Source organism: Aristolochia californica, unplaced genomic scaffold (genome assembly GCF_029961685.1).
Source record: "Aristolochia californica isolate CCGP_79_NKW_82.1479 unplaced genomic scaffold, dmAriCali1.0.hap1 SCAF_12, whole genome shotgun sequence".
In the NCBI taxonomy this organism is placed as follows: Eukaryota; Viridiplantae; Streptophyta; class Magnoliopsida; order Piperales; family Aristolochiaceae; genus Aristolochia; species Aristolochia californica.
Genome location: NW_027181793.1, coordinates 11,692,546 through 11,711,198, shown reverse-complemented (window position 1 = coordinate 11,711,198; position 18,653 = coordinate 11,692,546).

The following is an 18,653-nucleotide window of genomic DNA, read 5'->3' as shown; positions in this document are numbered from 1 at the left end:
AATAAAAAATGTAAGTAAAGAAAATTTATTGGCACACCAAAAATTAACACAAAACTTTTGTTATCCAAGTTTGGGAAATTCCACTAGTTCAACCCTAATAGCTTGGAATTTTACAAGAAAGAGATTTGTTCCACACATGTTTTAAAAATGGATATGCAAGCTTGAAACATGTTAAAGATGCAAATGACCTATAGATCCAAAGCTTTTAAAGAGAATAACATACGCTCATTAAATTCTCTAGTGAACGTGCGGTGAGATATTTACTCGAGTCAAACAAGCCATTATTTTGCCCGTTTTCAAAATAATGACCTAACAATCATAGATGATTGTAAAGTGATTTTTCATTCGTAACGGGTTATATTATTGTAAGAAATGACTTACGGATTGGGAGTCAACACTCAATTGAAAATCCCCCGCCTTCCCCTTTTCTCGACGATTGCAAAACCTAAGAACTAAAAACTGAAAAGAGCTCACAATCCTGAAAAATCACATACACTCTTTGGAATTATATCTCTCTACGTTTGTGCATTGCGCATCTCCATTTTAGATGTACACTTTTTTATTAAATCAAAACTTTGAGTTTTCGTTCTCCCTTCATGCTGTAAACAAAAAAGGGTAAATAGATCAAAACAAAATGTAAATTTTAGAGTTTATGTATGGAAAAAAATTAAAACATTAACAAATTCAAGTAATGAAAATTTATTCACACACCACAATTGAACACAAAATTTTTGTTATCCAAGTTTTGGAAATTCCACTAGTTCAACCCTAATAGCTTGAAATTTTACAAGAAAGAGAATTCTTCTAGAAGTGTTTTAAAAATGGATATGCATGCTTGAAACATGTTAAAGATGGAAATTACCTATCAATCCAAAGCTTTTAATGAGAATAACAAACACTCATTAAATTCTGAAGTGAACGAGTGGCGGGATATTTACCTGAGTCAAACAAGCCATTATTTTCCCCGTTTTCAAAAAGTTGACCTAACAATCATAGATGATTGTAATGTGATTTATCATGAGTAACGGGCTATATTTTTGTAAGGAATGACATACGGATTGGGAGTGAACAGTCAGTTAAAAATACTAAGCCTCCCCGCTTTCCCGACGATTGCAAAACCTGAGAACTAAAAACCGAAAAGAGCTCACAATCCTGAAAAATCACAGACACTCTTTGGAATTATATCTCTCTACATTTGTGCATTGTGCATCTCCATTTTAGATTTACACTTTTTTATTAAATCAAAACTTTGAGTTTTCGTTCTCCGTTCATGCCGAAAACAAAAAAAGGTAAATTGATCACAACAAAATGTAAATTTTAGAGTTTATGTAAGGAAAAAAAATTAAAACATTAACAAATGTATGTAATGAAAATTTATTCACACACCACAATTGAGCACAAAATTTTTGTTATCCAAGTTTGGGAAATTCCACTAGTTCAACCCTAATAGCTTGAAATTTTACAAGAAAGAGAATTCTTCTAGATGTGTTTTAAAAATGGATATGCATGCTTGAAACATGTTAAAGATGCAAATGACCTATGGATCCAAAGATTTTAATGAGAATAACAAACACTCATTAAATTCTAAAGTGAACGTGCGGCGGGATATTTACCCGAGTCAAACAAGCCATTATTTTGCCCATTTTCAAAAAGCTGACCTAACAATCATAGTTGATTGTAAGGTGATTTATCATCCGTAACGGGCTATATTTTTGTAAGAAATGACTTACGGATTGGGAGTCAACACTCAGTTAAAAACACCCCGCCCCCCCCGTTTTTCCGACGATTGCAAAACCTGAGATATAAAAACTAAAAAGGGCTTAAATTCCCTAAAAGTTACAAACACTCATTGGAATTATCTCTCTCTACATTTGTGCATTGTGCGTCTCCATTTTAGACGTACACTTTTTTCTTAAATCAAAACTTTGTGTTTTCTCTCTCCCATCATCTCGTAAACAAAAAAAGGCAAATAGATCACAGTAAAAATGAAATTTTTTGAGTTTATTTATGGAAAAAATTTAAAAAAATAACAAATGTAAGTAAATAAAATTTATTCACATACCAAAAATTAATACAAAACTTTTGTTATCCAAGTTTGGGAAATTCCACTAGTTCAACCATAATTGCTTGGAATTTTACACGAAAGAGATTTGTACCACACGTGTTTTAAAAATGGATATGCAAGTTTGAAACATTTTAAAGATGCAAATGACCTATGGATCCAAAGCTTTTAAAGAGAATAAAAAACACTCATTAAATTCTGAAGTGAACGTGCGGCGGGATATTTACCCGAGTCAAACAAGCCATTATTTTGCCCGTTTTCAAAAAGCTGACCTAACAATCATAGATGATTGTAATGTGATTTATCATGAGTAATGGGCTATATTTTTGTAAGAAATGATAGCCGGATTGGGAGTCAACAGTCAGTTAAAAATACCACACCTCCCCGTTTTCCCGACGATTGGAAAACCTGAGATACAAAAACTAAAAAGATCTTACAATCCCTAAAAATTACAAACACTCTTTGGAATTATCTCTCCCTACATTTGTGCATTCTGCATCTCCATTTTAGATGTACAATTTTTTCTTAAATCAAAACTTTGAGTTTTCGCTCTCCCTTCATCCCGTAAACCAAAAAAGGCAAATAGATCACAACAAAATGAAAATTTTAGAGTTTATGTGTGAAAAAAAATTAAAACAATAACAAATGTAAGTATAGAAAATTTATTCACACACCACAAATGAACACAAAAGTTTTGTTTTCCAAGTTTTAGAAATTCCACTAATTCAACCATAATTGCATGGAATTTTACAAGAAAGAGATTTCTTCTACCCGTGTTTCAAAAATGGATATGCATGCTTGAAGCATGTTAAAGATACAAATGACCTATGGATCCAAAGCTTTTAAAGAGAATAACAAAAGCTCATTAAATTCTCAATGAACATGCGGTGGGATATTTACCAGAATCAAACTAGCAATTATTTTGTCCGTTCACAAAAAGCTTACCTAACAATCATAGATAAGAAATGACTTACGGATGGGAGTCAACACTCAATTAAAAATCCCCCGCCTCCCCATTTTCCCGATGATTGCAAAACCTGAGAACTAAGAACAGAAAAGAGCTCACAATCCTGAAAAATCACAGACACTCTTTGGAATTATATCTCTCTACATTTGTGCATTGTGCATCTCCATTTTAGATGTACACTTTTTATTAAATCAAAACTTTGAGTTTTCGTTCTCCCTTCATGCCGAAAACAAAAAAAGGTAAATAGATCACAACAAAATGTAAATTTTTGAGTTTATGTATGGAAAAAAATTAAAACATTAACAAATGTAAGTAATGAAAATTTATTCACACACCACAATTGAGCACAAAATTTTTGTTATCCAAGTTTGGGAAATTCTACTAGTTCAACCCTAATAGCTTTAAATTTTACAAGAAAGAGAATTCTTCTAGACGTGTTTTAAAAATGGATATGCATGCTTGAAACATGTTAAAGATGCAAATGACCTATGGATCCAAAGCATTTAATGAGAATGACAAACACTCATTAAATTCTGAAGTGAACGAGCGGCGGGATATTTACCCGAGTCAAACAAGCCGTTATTTTGCCCGTTTTCAAAAAGCTTACTGAACAATCATAGATGATTGTAATGTGATTTATCATGAGTAACGGGCTATATTTTTTCAAGAAATGACTTACGGTAGAGTCAACAGTCAGTTAAAAATACCACGCCTCCCCCTTTTCCCGACGATTGCAAAACCTGAGATACATAAACTAAAAAGATCTAACAATCCCTAAAAATTACAAACACTCTTGGGAATTATCTCTCCCTACATTCGCGCATTGTGCATCTCCATTTTAGATGTACACTTTTTTCTTAAATCAAAACTTTGTGTTTTCGTTCTCCCTTCATCCCGTAAAAAAAAAAAGGCAAATAGATCAAAATAAAATGAAAATTTTAGAGTTTATGTGTGAAAAAAAAATTAAAACAATAAAAAATGTAAGTATAGAAAATTTATTCACACACCACAAATGAACACAAAAGTTTTGCTTTCCAAGTTTGAGAAATTCCACTAGTTCAACCCTAATTGCATGGAATTTTAAGAGAAAGTGATTTCTTCTACACGTGTTTTAAAAATGGATATGCATGCTTGAAACATGTTAAAGATTCAAATGACCTATGGATCCAAAGCTTTTAAAGAGAATAACAAACGCTCATTAAATTCTCAATGAACGTGAGGTGGGATATTTACCAGAATCAAACTAGCCATTATTTTGCCCGTACACAAAAAGCTTACCTAACAATCATATGTGATTGTAAAGTGATTTATCATCTGTAACGGGCTATATTTTTGTAAGAAATGACTTACGGATTGGGAGTCAACACTCAGTTAAAAACACCCCGCCTCCCCCTTTTCCCGACGATTGCAAAACCTGAGATATAAAAACTAAAAAGAGCTTAAATTCCCTAAAAATTACAGACACATTGGAATTATCTCTCTAAATTTTTACACTGTGCGTCTCCATTTTAGATATTAAATTTTTTCTTAAATGAAAACTTTGAGTTTTCTCTCTCCCTTCATCCCGTAAACAAAATAAGGCAAATAGATCACATCAAAATGAAAATTTAATCACACACCAAAAATTAACACAAAACTTTTGTTATCCAAGTTCGAGAAATTCCACTAGTACAACCCTAATAGCTCGGAATTTTACAAGAAAGAGATTTGTTCCACACATGTTTTAAAAATTGATATGCAAGCTTGAAACATGCTAAAGTTGAAAATGACCTATGGATCTAAAGCTTTTAAAGAGAATAAAATACACTCATTAAATTCTCTAGTGAACGTGCGGTGGGATATTTACCCGGTCAAAGAAGCCATTATTTTGCCCGTTTGCGAAAAGCTGACCTAACAATCATAGATGATTGTAAAGTGATTTTTCATTTGTAACGGACTACATTATTGTAAGAAATGACTTACGGATTGGGAGTCAACACTCAATTAAAAATCCACCGCCTCCCCCTTTTCCCGACGATTGCAAAACCTGAGTACTAAAAACTGAAAAGATCTCACAATCCTGAAAAATCACAGACACTCTTTGGAATTATATGTCTCTACATTTTTGCATTGTGCATCTCCATTTTAGATGTACACTTTTTTAGTAAATCAAAAGTTTGAGTTTTCGTTCTCCCTTCATGCCGTAAACAAAAAAAGGTAAATAGATCGCAACAAAATGTAAATTTTAGAGTTTATGTATGGAAAAAAATTAAAACATTAACAAATGTAAGTAATGAAAATTTATTCACACACCAAAATTGAACACAAAATTTTTGTTATGCAAGTTTGGCAAATTCCACTAGTTCAACCCTAATAGCTTGAAATTTTACAAGAAAGAGAATTCTTCTAGACGTGTTTTAAAAATGGATATGCATGCTTGAAACATGTTAAAGATGCACATGACCTATGGATCCAAAGCTTTTAATGAGAATAACAAACACTCATTAAATTCTGAAGTGAATGAGCGGCGGGATATTTACCCGAGTGAAACAAGCCGTAATTTTGCCAGTTGTCAAAAAGCTGACCTAACAATCATAGATGATTTTAATGCGATTTATCATGACTAACGGGCTATATTTTTTTAAAAAATGACATACGGTAGAGTCAACAATCAGTTAAAAATACCACGCCTCCCCCTTTTCCCAACGATTGCAAAACCTGAGATACATAAACTAAAAAGATCTTACAATCCCTAAAAATTACAAACACTCTTTGGAATTATCTCTCCCCACATTTGTGCATTCATTGTACATCTCCATTTTAGATGTACAATTTTTTCTTAAATCAAAACTTTGAGTTTTCGCTCTCCCTTCATCCCATAAACCAAAAAAGGCAAATAGATCACTACAAAATGAAAATTTTAGAGTTTATGTGCGAAAAAAAATTAAAATAATAACAAATGTAAGTATAGAAAATTTATTCACACACCACAAATGAACACAAAAGTTTTGTTTTCCAAGTTTTAGAAATTCCACTAGTTCAACCCCAATTGCATGGAATTTTACAAGAAAGAGATTTCTTCTACATGTGTTTTAAAAATGGATATGTATGCTTGAAACATGTTAAAGATGCAAATGACCTAAGGATCCAAAGCTTTTAAAGAGAATAACAAACACTCATTAAATTCTCAATGAACGTGCGGTGGGATATTTACCAGAATCAAACTAGTCAATATTTTGCTCGTTCAGAAAAAGCTTACCTGACAATCATAGATGATTGTAAAGTGATTTATCATCCATAACGGGCTATATTTTTGTAAGAAATGACTTACAGATTGGGAGTCAACACTCAGTTAAAAACACCCCGCCTCCCCCTTTTCCAGACGATTGAGAAACCTGAGATATAAAAACTAAAAAGAGCTTAAATTCCCTAAAAATTACGGACACTCATTGGAATTATCTCTCTCTACATTTGTGCACTGTGCGTTTCCATTTTAGATGTGCACTTTTTTCTTAAATCAAAACTATGAGTTTTCTCTCTCCCTTCATCCCGTAAACAAAAAAAGGCAAATAGATCACAGGAAAATGAAAATTTTTGAGTTTATGTATTGAAAAAATTTAAAACAATAACAAATGTAAGTAAAGAAAATTTATTCACACACCAAAAATTAACACAAAACTTTTGTTATCCAAGTTTGGGAAATTCCTCTAGTTCAACCCTAATAGCTTGGAATTTTACAAGAAAGAGATTTGTTCCACACATGTTTTAAAAATGGATATGCAAGCTTGAAACATGTTAAAGATGCAAATGACCTATGGATCCAATGCTTTTAAAGAGAATAACATACGCTCATTAAATTCTCTAGTGAACGTGCGGTGGGATAATTGCCCGAGTCAAACAAGCCATTATTTTGCCCGTTTACAAAAAGCTTACCTAACAATCATAGATGATTGTAAAGTGATTTTTCATTCGTAACGGTCTATATTATTGTAAGAAATGACTTACAGATTGGGAGTCAACACTCAATTAAAAATCCCCCGCCTCCCCCTTTTCCCGACGATTGCAAAACCTGAGAACAAAAAACTGAAAGGAGCTCACAATCCTGAAAAATCACAGACACTCTTTGGAATTATATCTCTCTACATTGGTGCAATGTGAATCTCCATTTTAGATGTACACTTTTTTATTAAATCAATAATTTGAGTTTTCGTTCTCCCTTCAAGCCGAAACAAAAAAAGGTAAATAGATCACAAAAAAATGTAAATTTTAGATTTTATGTATGAAAAAAAATTAAAACATTAACAAATTTAAGTAATGAAAATTTATTCACACACCACAATTGAACACAAAATTTTTGTTATCCAAGTTTGGCAAATTCCACTAGTTCAACCCGAATAGCTTGAAATTTTACAAGAAAGAGAATTCTTCTAGACGTGTTTTAAAAATGGATATGCATGGTTGAAACATGTTAAAGATGCAAATGACCTATGGATCCAAATATTTTAATGAGAATAACAAACACTCATTAAATTCTGAAGTGAACATTCGACGGGATATTTACCCGAGTCAAACAAGCCATTATTTTGCCCGTTTTCAAAAAGCTGACCTAACAATCATAGATGATTGTAATGTAATTTATCATGAGTAACGGGCTATAGTTTTTGTAAGTAATGACATACGGATTGAGAGTCAACAGTCAGTAAAAAATACCACGCCTCCCCCTTTTCCCGACGATTGCAAAACCTGAGATATAAACACTAAAAAAAGCTTAAATTCCCTAAAAATTACAGACACTCATTGGAAATATCTCTCTCTACATTTTTGCACTGTGCGTCTCCATTTTAGATGTAAACTTTTTTCTTAAATCAAAACTTTGAGTTTTCTCTCTCCATTCATCCCGTAATTAAAAAAAGGCAAACAGATCACAGCAAAATGAAAATTTTTGAGTTTATGCATGGAAAAAATTTTAAACAATAACAAATGTATGTAAAGAAAATTTATTCAAATACCAAAACTTAACACAAAACTTTTGTTATCCAAGTTTGGGATATTCCAATAGTTCAACCCTAATAGCTTGGAATTTTACAAGAAAGAGATTTGTTCCACACGTGTTTTAAAAATGGATATGCAAGCTTGAAACATGTTAAAGATGATAATGACCTATGGATCCAAAGCTTTTAAAGAGAATAACATACGCTCATTAAATTCTCTAGTGGACGTGCGGTGGGATATTTACCCTAGTCAAATAAGCCATTATTTTGCCCGTTTGCAAAAAGCTTACCTAACAATCATAGATGATTGTGAAGTGATTTTTCATTCCTAATGGGCTATATTATTGTAAGAAATAACTTACGGATTGGGAGTCAACACTCAATTAAAAATCCCCCGCCTCCCCCTTTTCCCGACGATTGCAAAACCTGAGTACTAAAAACTGAAAAGAGCTAAAAATCCTGAAAAATCACAGACACTCTTTGGAATTATATCTCTCTACATTTTTGCATTGTGCATCTCCATTTTAGATGTACACTTTTTTAGTAAATAAAAACTTTGAGTTCTCGTTCTCCCTTCATGCCGTAAACAAAAAAAGGTAAATAGATCGCAACAAAATGTAAATTTTAGGGTTTATGTATGGAAAAAAATTAAAACATTAACAAATGTAAGTAATGAAAATGTATTCACACACCACAATTGAACACAAAATTTTTGTTATCCAAGTTTGGGAAATTCCACTGGTTCAACCTTTATAGCTTGAAATTTTACAAGAAAGAGAATTCTTCTAGACGTGTTTTAAAAATGGATATGCATGCATGAAACATGTTAAAGATGCACATGACCTATGCATCCAAAGCTTTTAATGAGAATAACAAACACTCATTAAATTCTGAATTGAACGAGCGGCGGGATATTCACCCGAGTCAAACAAGCCATTATTTTGCCCGTTTTCAAAAAGCTGACCTAACAATCATAGATGATTGTAATGTGATTTATCATGAGTAACGGGCTATATTTTTCTAAGAAATGACATACGGGTTGGGAGTCAACAGTCAGTTAAAAATACCACGCCTCCCTGTTTTCCTGACGATTGCAAAACCTGAGATACAAAAACTAAAAAGATCTTACAATCCCTAAAAATTACAAACACTCTTTGGAATTATCTCACCCTACATTTGTGCATTGTGCATCTCCATTTTAGATGTACACTTTTTTCTTAAATCAAAACTTTGAGTTTTCACTCTCCCTTCATCTCGTAAACCAAAAAAGGCAAATAGATCACAACAAAATGAAAATTTTAGAGTTTATGTGTGAAAAAAAATTAAAACAATAACAAATGTAATTATAGAAAATTTATTCACACACCACAAATGAACACAAAAGTTTTGTTTTCCAGGTTTGAGAAATTCCACTAGTTCAACCGTAATTGCATGGAATTTTACAAGAAAGAAATTTCTTCTACACGTGTTTTAAAAATGGATATGCATGCTTGAAACATGTTAAAGATGCAAATGACCTATGGATCCAAAGCTTTTAAAGAGAATAACAAACGCTCATTAAATTCTCAATGAAAGTGCGGTGGGATAATTACCAGAATCAAACAAGCCATTATTTTCCTCGTTCACAAAAAGCTTACCTAACAATCATAGATGATTGTAAAGTGATTGATCATCCGTAACGAGCTATATTTTTGTAAGAAATAACTTACGGATTGGGAGTCAACACTCAGTTAAAAACACCCCGCCTTCCCGTTTTCCCGACGATTGAGAAACCTGAGATATAAATACTAAAAAGAGCTTAAATTCCCTAAAAATGACAGACACTCATTGGAATTATCTCTCTCTACATTTGTGCACTGTGCGTCTCCATTTTAGATGTGCACTTTTTTCATAAATCAAAACTTTGAGTTTTCCCTCTTCCTTCATCCCGTAAACAAAAAAAGGCAAATAGATCACAGCAAAATGAAAATTTTTGAGTTTATGTGTGGAAAAAATTTAAAACAATAACAAATGTAATTAAAGAAAATTTATTCACACACCAAAAATTAACACAAAACTTTTGTTATCCAAGTTTGGGAAATTCTTCTAGTTCAACCCTAATAGCTTGGAATTTTACAAGAAGGAGATTTGTTCCACACGTGTTTTAAAAATGGATATGCAAGCTTGTAACATGTTAAAGATGCAAATGACCTATGGATCCAAAGCTTTTAAAGAGAATAACATACGCTCATTAAATTCTCTAGTGAACGTGCGGTGCGATATTTTCCCGAGTCAAACAAGCCATTATTTTGCCCGTTTGCAAAAAGCTGACCTAACAATCATAGATGATTGTGAAGTGATTTTTCATTCGTAACGGGCTATATTATTGTAAGAAATGACTTACGGATTGGGAGTCAACACTCAATTAAAAATCCCCGCTTCCCCCTTTTCCCGACGATTGCAAAACCTGAGAACTAAAAACTGAAAAGAGCTCACAATCCTGAATAATCACAGACACTCTTTCGAATTATATCTCTCTACAGCATTGTGCATCTCCATTTTAGATGTACACTTTTTTATTAAATCAAAACTTTGAGTTTTCGTTCTCCCTTCATGCCATAAACAAAAAAATGTAAATTTTACAGTTGATGTATGGAAAAAAATTAAAACATTAACAAATGTAAGTAATGAAAATTTATTCACACACCACAATTGAACACAAAATTTTTGTTGTCCAAGTTTGCGAAATTCCACTAGTTCAACCCTAATAGCATGAAATTTTACAAGAAAGAGAATTCTTCTAGACGTGCTTTAAAAATGGATATGCATGCTTGAAACATGTTAAAGATTCAAATGACCTATGGATCCAAAGCTTTTAATGAGACTAACAAACACAATAAATTCTGAAGTGAACGTATGGCGGGATATTTACCCGAGTCAAACAAGCCATTATTTTGTCCGTTTTCAAAAAGCTGACCGAACAATCATAGATGATTGTAATGTGATTTATCATGAGTAACGGGCTATATTTTTTTAAGAAATGACATACGGATTCGGAGTCAACCGTCAGTTAAAAACACCACGCCTCCCCGTTTTCCCGACGATTGCAAAACCTAAGATACAAAAACTAAAAAGATCTTACAATCCCTAAAAATTACAAACACTCTTTGGAATTATCTCTCCCTACATATGTGCATTGTGCATCTCCATTTTAGATGTACACTTTTTTCTTAAATAAAAACTTTGACTTTTCGCTCTCCCTTCATCCCGTAAACCAAAAAAGGCAAATAGATTACAACAAAATGAAAATTTTAGAGTTTATGTGTGAAAAAAAATTAACACAATAACAAATGAAAGTATAGAAAATTTATTCACACACCACAAATGAACACCAAAGTTTTGTTTTCCAAGTTTGAGAAATTCCACTAGTTCAACCCTAATTGCATGGAATTTTACAAGAAAGAGATTTCTTCTACACGTGTTTTAAAAATGGATATGCATGCTTGAAACATGTTAAAGATGCAAATGACCTATGGATCCAAAGCTTTTAAAGAGAATAACAAACGCTCATTAAATTCTCAATGAACGTGCGGTGGGATATTTACCAGAATCAAACTAGCCATTATTTTGCCCGTTAACAAAAAGCTTACCTAACAATCATAGATGATTGTAAAGTGATTTATCATCCGTAACGGGCTATATTTTTGTAAGAAATGACTTACGGATTGGGAGTCAACACTCAGTTAAAAACACCCCGCCTCCCCCTTTTCCCGACGATTGAGAAACCTGAGATATAAAACCTAAAAAGAGCTTAAATTCCCTAAAAATTACAGACACTCATTGGAATTATCTCTCTCTACATTTGTGCAATGTGCGTCTCCATTTTAGATGTGCACCTTTTTTTTAAATCAAAACTTTGAGTTTTCTCTCTCCCTTCATCCCGTAAACAAAAAAAGGCAAATATATCACAGCAAAATGAAAATTTTTGAGTTTTTGTACGGAAAAAATTTAAAACAATAACAAATGTAAGTAAATAAAATTTATTCACACACCAAAAATTAAGACAAAACTTTTGTTATCCAAGTTTGGGAAATTCCTCTAGTTCAACCCTAATAGCTTGGAATTTTACAAGAAAGAGAATTCTTCTAGACGTGTTATAAAAATGGATATGCATGCTTGAAACAAGTTAAAGATGCAAATGACATATGGATCCAAAGCTTTTAATGAGAATAACAAACGCTCATTAAATTCTGAAGTGAACGTTTGGCGGGATATTTACCCGAGTCAAACAAGCCATTATTTTGCCCGTTTTCAAAAAGCTGACCTAACAATCATAGATGATTGTAATGTGATTTATCATGAGTAATGGGCTATATTTTTTTAAGAAATGACATACGGATTGGGAGTCAACCGTCAGTTAAAAATACCACGCCTCCCCGTTTTCCCGACGATTGCAAAACCTGAGATACAAAAACTAAAAAGATCTTACAATCCCAAAAAATTACAAACACTCTTTGGAATTATCTCTCCCTACATTTGTGCATTGTGCATCTCCATTTTAGATTTAAACTTTTTTCTTAAATCAAAACATTGAGTTTTCGCTCGCCCTTCATCCCGTAAACCAAAAAAGGCAAATAGATCACAACAAAATGAAAATTTTAGAGTTTATGTGTGAAAAAAAATAAAACAATAACAAATGTAAGTATAGAAAATTTATTCACAAGCACAAATGAACACCAAAGTTTTGTTTTCCAAGTTTGAGAAATTCCACTAGTTCAACCCTAATTGCATGGAATTTTACAAGAAAAAGATTTCTTCTACCTGTGTTTTAAAAATGGATATGCATGCTTGAATCATGTTCAAGATGCAAATGACCTATCGATCCAAAGCTTTTAAAGAGAATAACAAACGCCCATTAAATTCTCAATGAACGTGTGGTGGGATATTTACCAGAATCAAACTAGCCATTATTTTGCCCGTTCACAAAAAGCTTACCTAACAATCATAGATGATTGTAAAGTGATTTATCATCCGTAACAGGCTATATTTTTGTAAGAAATGACTTATGGATTGGGAGTCACCACTCACTTAAAAACACCCCGCCTCCCCCTTTTCCCGCCGATTGAGAAACCTGAGATATAAAAACTAAAATGAGCTTAAATTCCCTAAAAATTACAGACACTCATTGGAATTATCTCTCTCTACATTTGTGCACTGTGCGTCTCCATTTTAGATGTGCACCTTTTTCTTAAGTCAAAACTTTGAGTTTTCTCTCTCCCTTCATCCCGTAAACAAAAAAAGGCAAATATATCACAGCAAAATGAAAATTTTTGAGTTTATGTATGGAAAAAATTTGAAACAATAAAAAATGTAAGTAAATAAAATTTATTCACACACCATAAATTAACACAAAACTTTTGTTATCCAAGTTTGGGAAATTCCTCTAGTTCAACCCTAATAGCTTGGAATTTTACAAGAAGGAGATTTGTTCCACACGTGTTTTAAAAATGGATATGCAAGCTTGAAACATGTTAAAGATGCAAATGACCTATGGATCCAAAGCTTTTAAAGAGAATAACAAACGCTCATTATATTCTCAATGAACGTGCGGTGGGATATTTACCAGAATCAAACTAGTCATTATTTTGCCCGTTCACAAAAAGCTTACCTAACAATCATAGATGATTGTAAAGTGATTTATCTTCCGTAACGGGCTATATTTTTGTAAGAAATGACTTACGGATTGGGAGTCAACACTCAGTTAAAAACACCCCGCCTCCCCCTTTTCCCGACGATTGAGAAACCTGAGATATAAAAACTAAAAAGAGCTTAAATTCCCTAAAAATTACAGACACTCATTGGAATTATCTCTCTCTACATTTGTGCACTGTGCGTCTCCATTTTAGATGTGTACCTTTTTTTTAAATCAAAACTTTGAGTTTTCTCTCTCCCTTCATCCCGTAAACAAAAAAAGGCAAATATATCACAGCAAAATGAAAATTTTTGAGTTTTTGTATGGAAAAAATTTAAAACAATAACAAATGTAAGTAAATAAAATTTATTCACACACCAAAAATTAAGACAAAACTTTTGTTATCCAAGTTTGGGAAATTCCTCTAGTTCAACCCTAATAGCTTGGAATTTTACAAGAAGGAGATTTGTTCCACACATGTTTTAAAAATGGATATGCAAGCTTGAAACATGTTAAAGATGCAAATGACCTATGGATCCAAAGCTTTTAAAGAGAATAACATACGCTCATTAAATTCTCTAGTGAACGTGCGGTGGGATATTTGCCCAAGTCAAACAAGCCATTATTCTGCCCGTTTGCAAAAAGCCGACCTAACAATCATAGATGATTGTAAAGTGATTTTTCATTCGTAACGGGCTATATTATGGTAAGAAATGACTTACGGATTGGGAGTCAACACTCAATTAAAAATCCCCCACCTCCCCCTTTTCCCGACGATTGCAAAACCTGAGAACTAAAAACTAAAAAGAGCTCACAATCCTGAAAATTCACAGACACTCTTTGGAATTATATCTCTCTACAGCATTGTGCATCTCCATTTTAGATGTACACTTTTTTATTAAATCAAAAATTTGAGTTTTCGTTCTCCCTTCATGCTGTAAACAAAAAAAGGTAAATAGATCTCAATTAAATGTAAATTATAGAGTTTATCTATGGAGAAAAATTAAAACATTAACATATGTAAGTAATGAAAATTTATTTTCACACCACAAATGAACACAAAATTTTTGTTATCCAAGTTTGGGAAATTCCACTAGTTCAACCCTAATAGCTTGAAATTTTACAAGAATGAGAATTCTTCTAGACGTGTTATAAAAATGGATATGCATGCTTGAAACAAGTTAAAGATGCAAATGACCTATGGATCCAAAGCTTTTAATGAGAATAACAAACACTCATTAAATTCTGAAGTCAACGTTTGGTGGGATATTTACCCGAGTCAAACAAGCCATTATTTTGCCCGTTTTCAAAAAGCTGACCTAACAATCATAGATGATTGTAATGTGATTTATCATGAGTAATGGGCTATATTTTTTTAAGAAATGACATACGGATTGGGAGTCAACCGTCAGTTAAAAATACCACGCGTTCCCGTTTTCCCGACAATTGCAAAACCTGAGATACAAAAACTAAAAAGATCTTACAATCCCAAAAAATTACAAACACTCTTTGGAATTATCTCTCCTTACATTGTGCATTGTGCATCTCCATTTTAGATTTACACTTTTTTCTTAAATCAAAACATTGAGTTTTCGCTCGCGCTTCATCCCGTAAACCAAAAAAGGCAAATAGATCACAACAAAATGAAAATTTTAGAGTTTATGTGTGAAAAAAAATTAAAACAATAACAAATGTAAGGATAGAAAATTTATTCACATCCACAAATGAACACCAAAGTTTTATTTTCCAAGTTTGAGAAATTCCACTAGTTCAACCCTAATTGCATGGAATTTTACAAGAAAAAGATTTCTTTTACACGTGTTTTAAAAATAGATATGCATGCTTGAAACATGTTAATGATGCAAATGACCTATGGATCCAAAGCTTTTAAAGAGAATAACAAACGCTCATTAAATTCTCAATGAACGTGCGGTGGGATATTTACCAGAATCAAACTAGCCATTATTTTGCCCGTTCACAAAAAGCTTACCTAACAATCATAGATGATTGTAAAGTGATTTATCATCCGTAACGGGCTATATTTTTGTAAGAAATGACTTACGGATTGCGAGTCAACACTCAGTTAAAAACACCACGCCTCTCCGTTTTCCCGACGATTGCAAAACCAGAGATATAAAAACTAAAAAAGATCTTACAATTCCTAAAAATTACTAACACTCTTCGGAAGTATCTCTCCCTACATTTTTGCATTGTGCATCTCCATTTTAGATGTACACCTTTTTATTAAATCAAAACTTTAAGTTTTCGCTCTCCCTTCATCCCGTAAACCAAAAAAGGCAAATAGATCACTACAAATTGAAAATTTTAGAGTTTATGTGTGAAAAAAAATTAAAACAATAACAAATGTAGGTATAGAAAATTTTTTCACACACCACAAATGAACACAAAAGTTTATTTTTCCAAGTTTGGGAAATTCCTCTCGTTCAACCCTAATAGCTTGGAATTTTACAAGAAGGAGATTTGTTCCACACGTGTTTTAAAAATAGATATGCAAGCTTGAAACATGTTAAAGATGCAAATAACCTATGGATCCAAACCTTTTAAAGAGAATAACATACTCTCATTAAATTCTCTAGTGAACGTGCGGTGGGATATTTGCCCGAGTCAAACAAGCCATTATTTTGCCCGTTTGCAAAAAGCCGACCTAACAATCATAGATGATTTTAAAGTGATTTTTCATTCGTAACGGGCTATATTATGGTAAGAAATGACTTACGGATTGGGAGTCAACACTCAATTAAAAATCCCCCGCCTCCCCCTTTTCCCGACGATTGCAAAACCTGAGAACTAAAAGCTAAAAAGAGCTCACAATCCTGAAAAATTACAGACACTCTTTGGAATTATATCTCTCTACAGCATTGTGCATCTCCGTTTTAGATGTACATTTTTTTATTAAATCAAAACTTTGAGTTTTAGTTCTCCCTTCCTGCCGTAAACAAAAAAAGGTAAATAGATCATAGAAAAATGTAAATTTTAGAGGTTGTGTATGGGAAAAAAATTAAAACATTAACAAATGTAAGTAATGAAAAGTTATTCACACACCACAATTGAACACAAAATTTTTGTTATCCAAGTTTGGCAAAATTCCACTAGTTCAACCCTAATAGCTTGAAATTTTACAAGAAAGAGAATTCTTCTAGACGTGCTTTAAAAATGGACATGCATGCTTGAAACATGTTAAAGATGCAAATGACCTATGTATCCAAAGGTTTTAATGAGAATAACAAACACTCATTAAATTCTGAAGTGAATGTGCGGCAGGATATTTACCCAAGTCAAACAATCCATTATTTTGCCCGTTTTCAAAAAGCTGACCTAACAATCATAGATGATTGTAATGTGATTTATCATGAGTAACGGGCTATATTTTTGTAAGAAATGACATACGGATTGGGAGTCAACAGTCAGTTACAAATACCATACCTCCCCATTTTCCCGACGATTGTAAAACCTGAGATATAAAAACTAAAAAGATCTTACAATTCCTAAAAATTATAAACATTCTTTGGAAGTATGTCTCCCTACATTTGTGCATTGTGCATCTCCATTTTAGATGTACACTTTTTTCTTAAATCAAAACTTTGAGTTTTCGCTCTCCCTTCATCTCATAAATAGAAAAAGGCAAATAGATCACAACAAAATGAAAATTTTAGAGTTTATGTGTGAAAAAAAATTAAGACAATAACAAATGTAAGTATAGAAAATTTATTTACAGACCAAAAATGAACACAAAAGTTTTGTTTTCCAAGTTTGAGAAATTCCACTAGTTCAACCCTAATTGCATGGAATTTTACAAGAAAGAGATTTCTTCTACACGTGTTTTAAAAATGGATATGCATGCTTGAAACATGTTCAAGATGCAAATGACCTATGGATCCAAAGCTTTTAAAGAGAACAACAAACGCTCATTAAATTCTCAATGAACGTGCGGTGGGATATTTACCAGAATCAAACTAGGCATTATTTTGCCCGTTCACAAAAAGCTTACCTAACAATCATAGATGATTGAAAAGTGATTTATCATCCATAACGGGCTATATTTTTGTAAGAAATGACTTATGGATTGGGAGTTAACACTCAGTTAAAAACACCCCTGCCTCCCCCTTTTCCCGACGATTACAAAACCTGAGATATAAAAACTAAAAAGAGCTTAAATTCCCTAAAAATTACAGAGACTCATTGGAATTATCTCTCTCTACATTTGTGCATTGTGCGTCTCCATTTTAGATCTACACTTTTTTCTTCAATCAAAACTTTGAGTTTTCTCTCTCCCTTCATCCCGTAAACAAAAAAAGGCAAATAGATCACTGCAAAATGAAAATTTTTGAGTTTATGTATGGAAAAAATTTAAAACAATAACAAATGTAAGTAAAGAAAATTTATTCACACACCAAAAATTAACACAAAAATTTTTTTATCCAAGTTTGGAAATTCCACTAGTTCAACCCTAATAGCTTGGAATTTTACAAGAAAGAGATTTGTTCCACACGTGTTTTAAAAATGGATATGCAAGCTTGAAACATGTTAAAGATGCAAATGACCTATGGATCCAAAGCTTTTAAAGAGAACAACATACGCTCATTAAAATCTCTAGTGAACATGCGGTGGGATATTTACCCGAGTCAAACAAGCCATTATTTTGCCCGTTTGCAAAAAGCTGACCTAACAATCATAGATGATTGTAAAGTGATTTTTCATTCGTAATGGGCTATATTATTGTAGGAAATGACTTACGGATTGGGAGTTAACACTCAATTAAAAATCCCCCGCCTCCCCCTTTTCCCGACGATTGCATGACCTGAGAACTAAAAACTGAAAAGAGCTCACCATCCTGAAAAATCACTGACACTCTTCGGAATTATATCTGTCTACATTTGTGCATTTTGCATCACCATTTTAGATGTAAAATTTTTTATTAAATCAAAACTTTGAGTTTTCGTTCTCCCATCATGTCGTAGACAA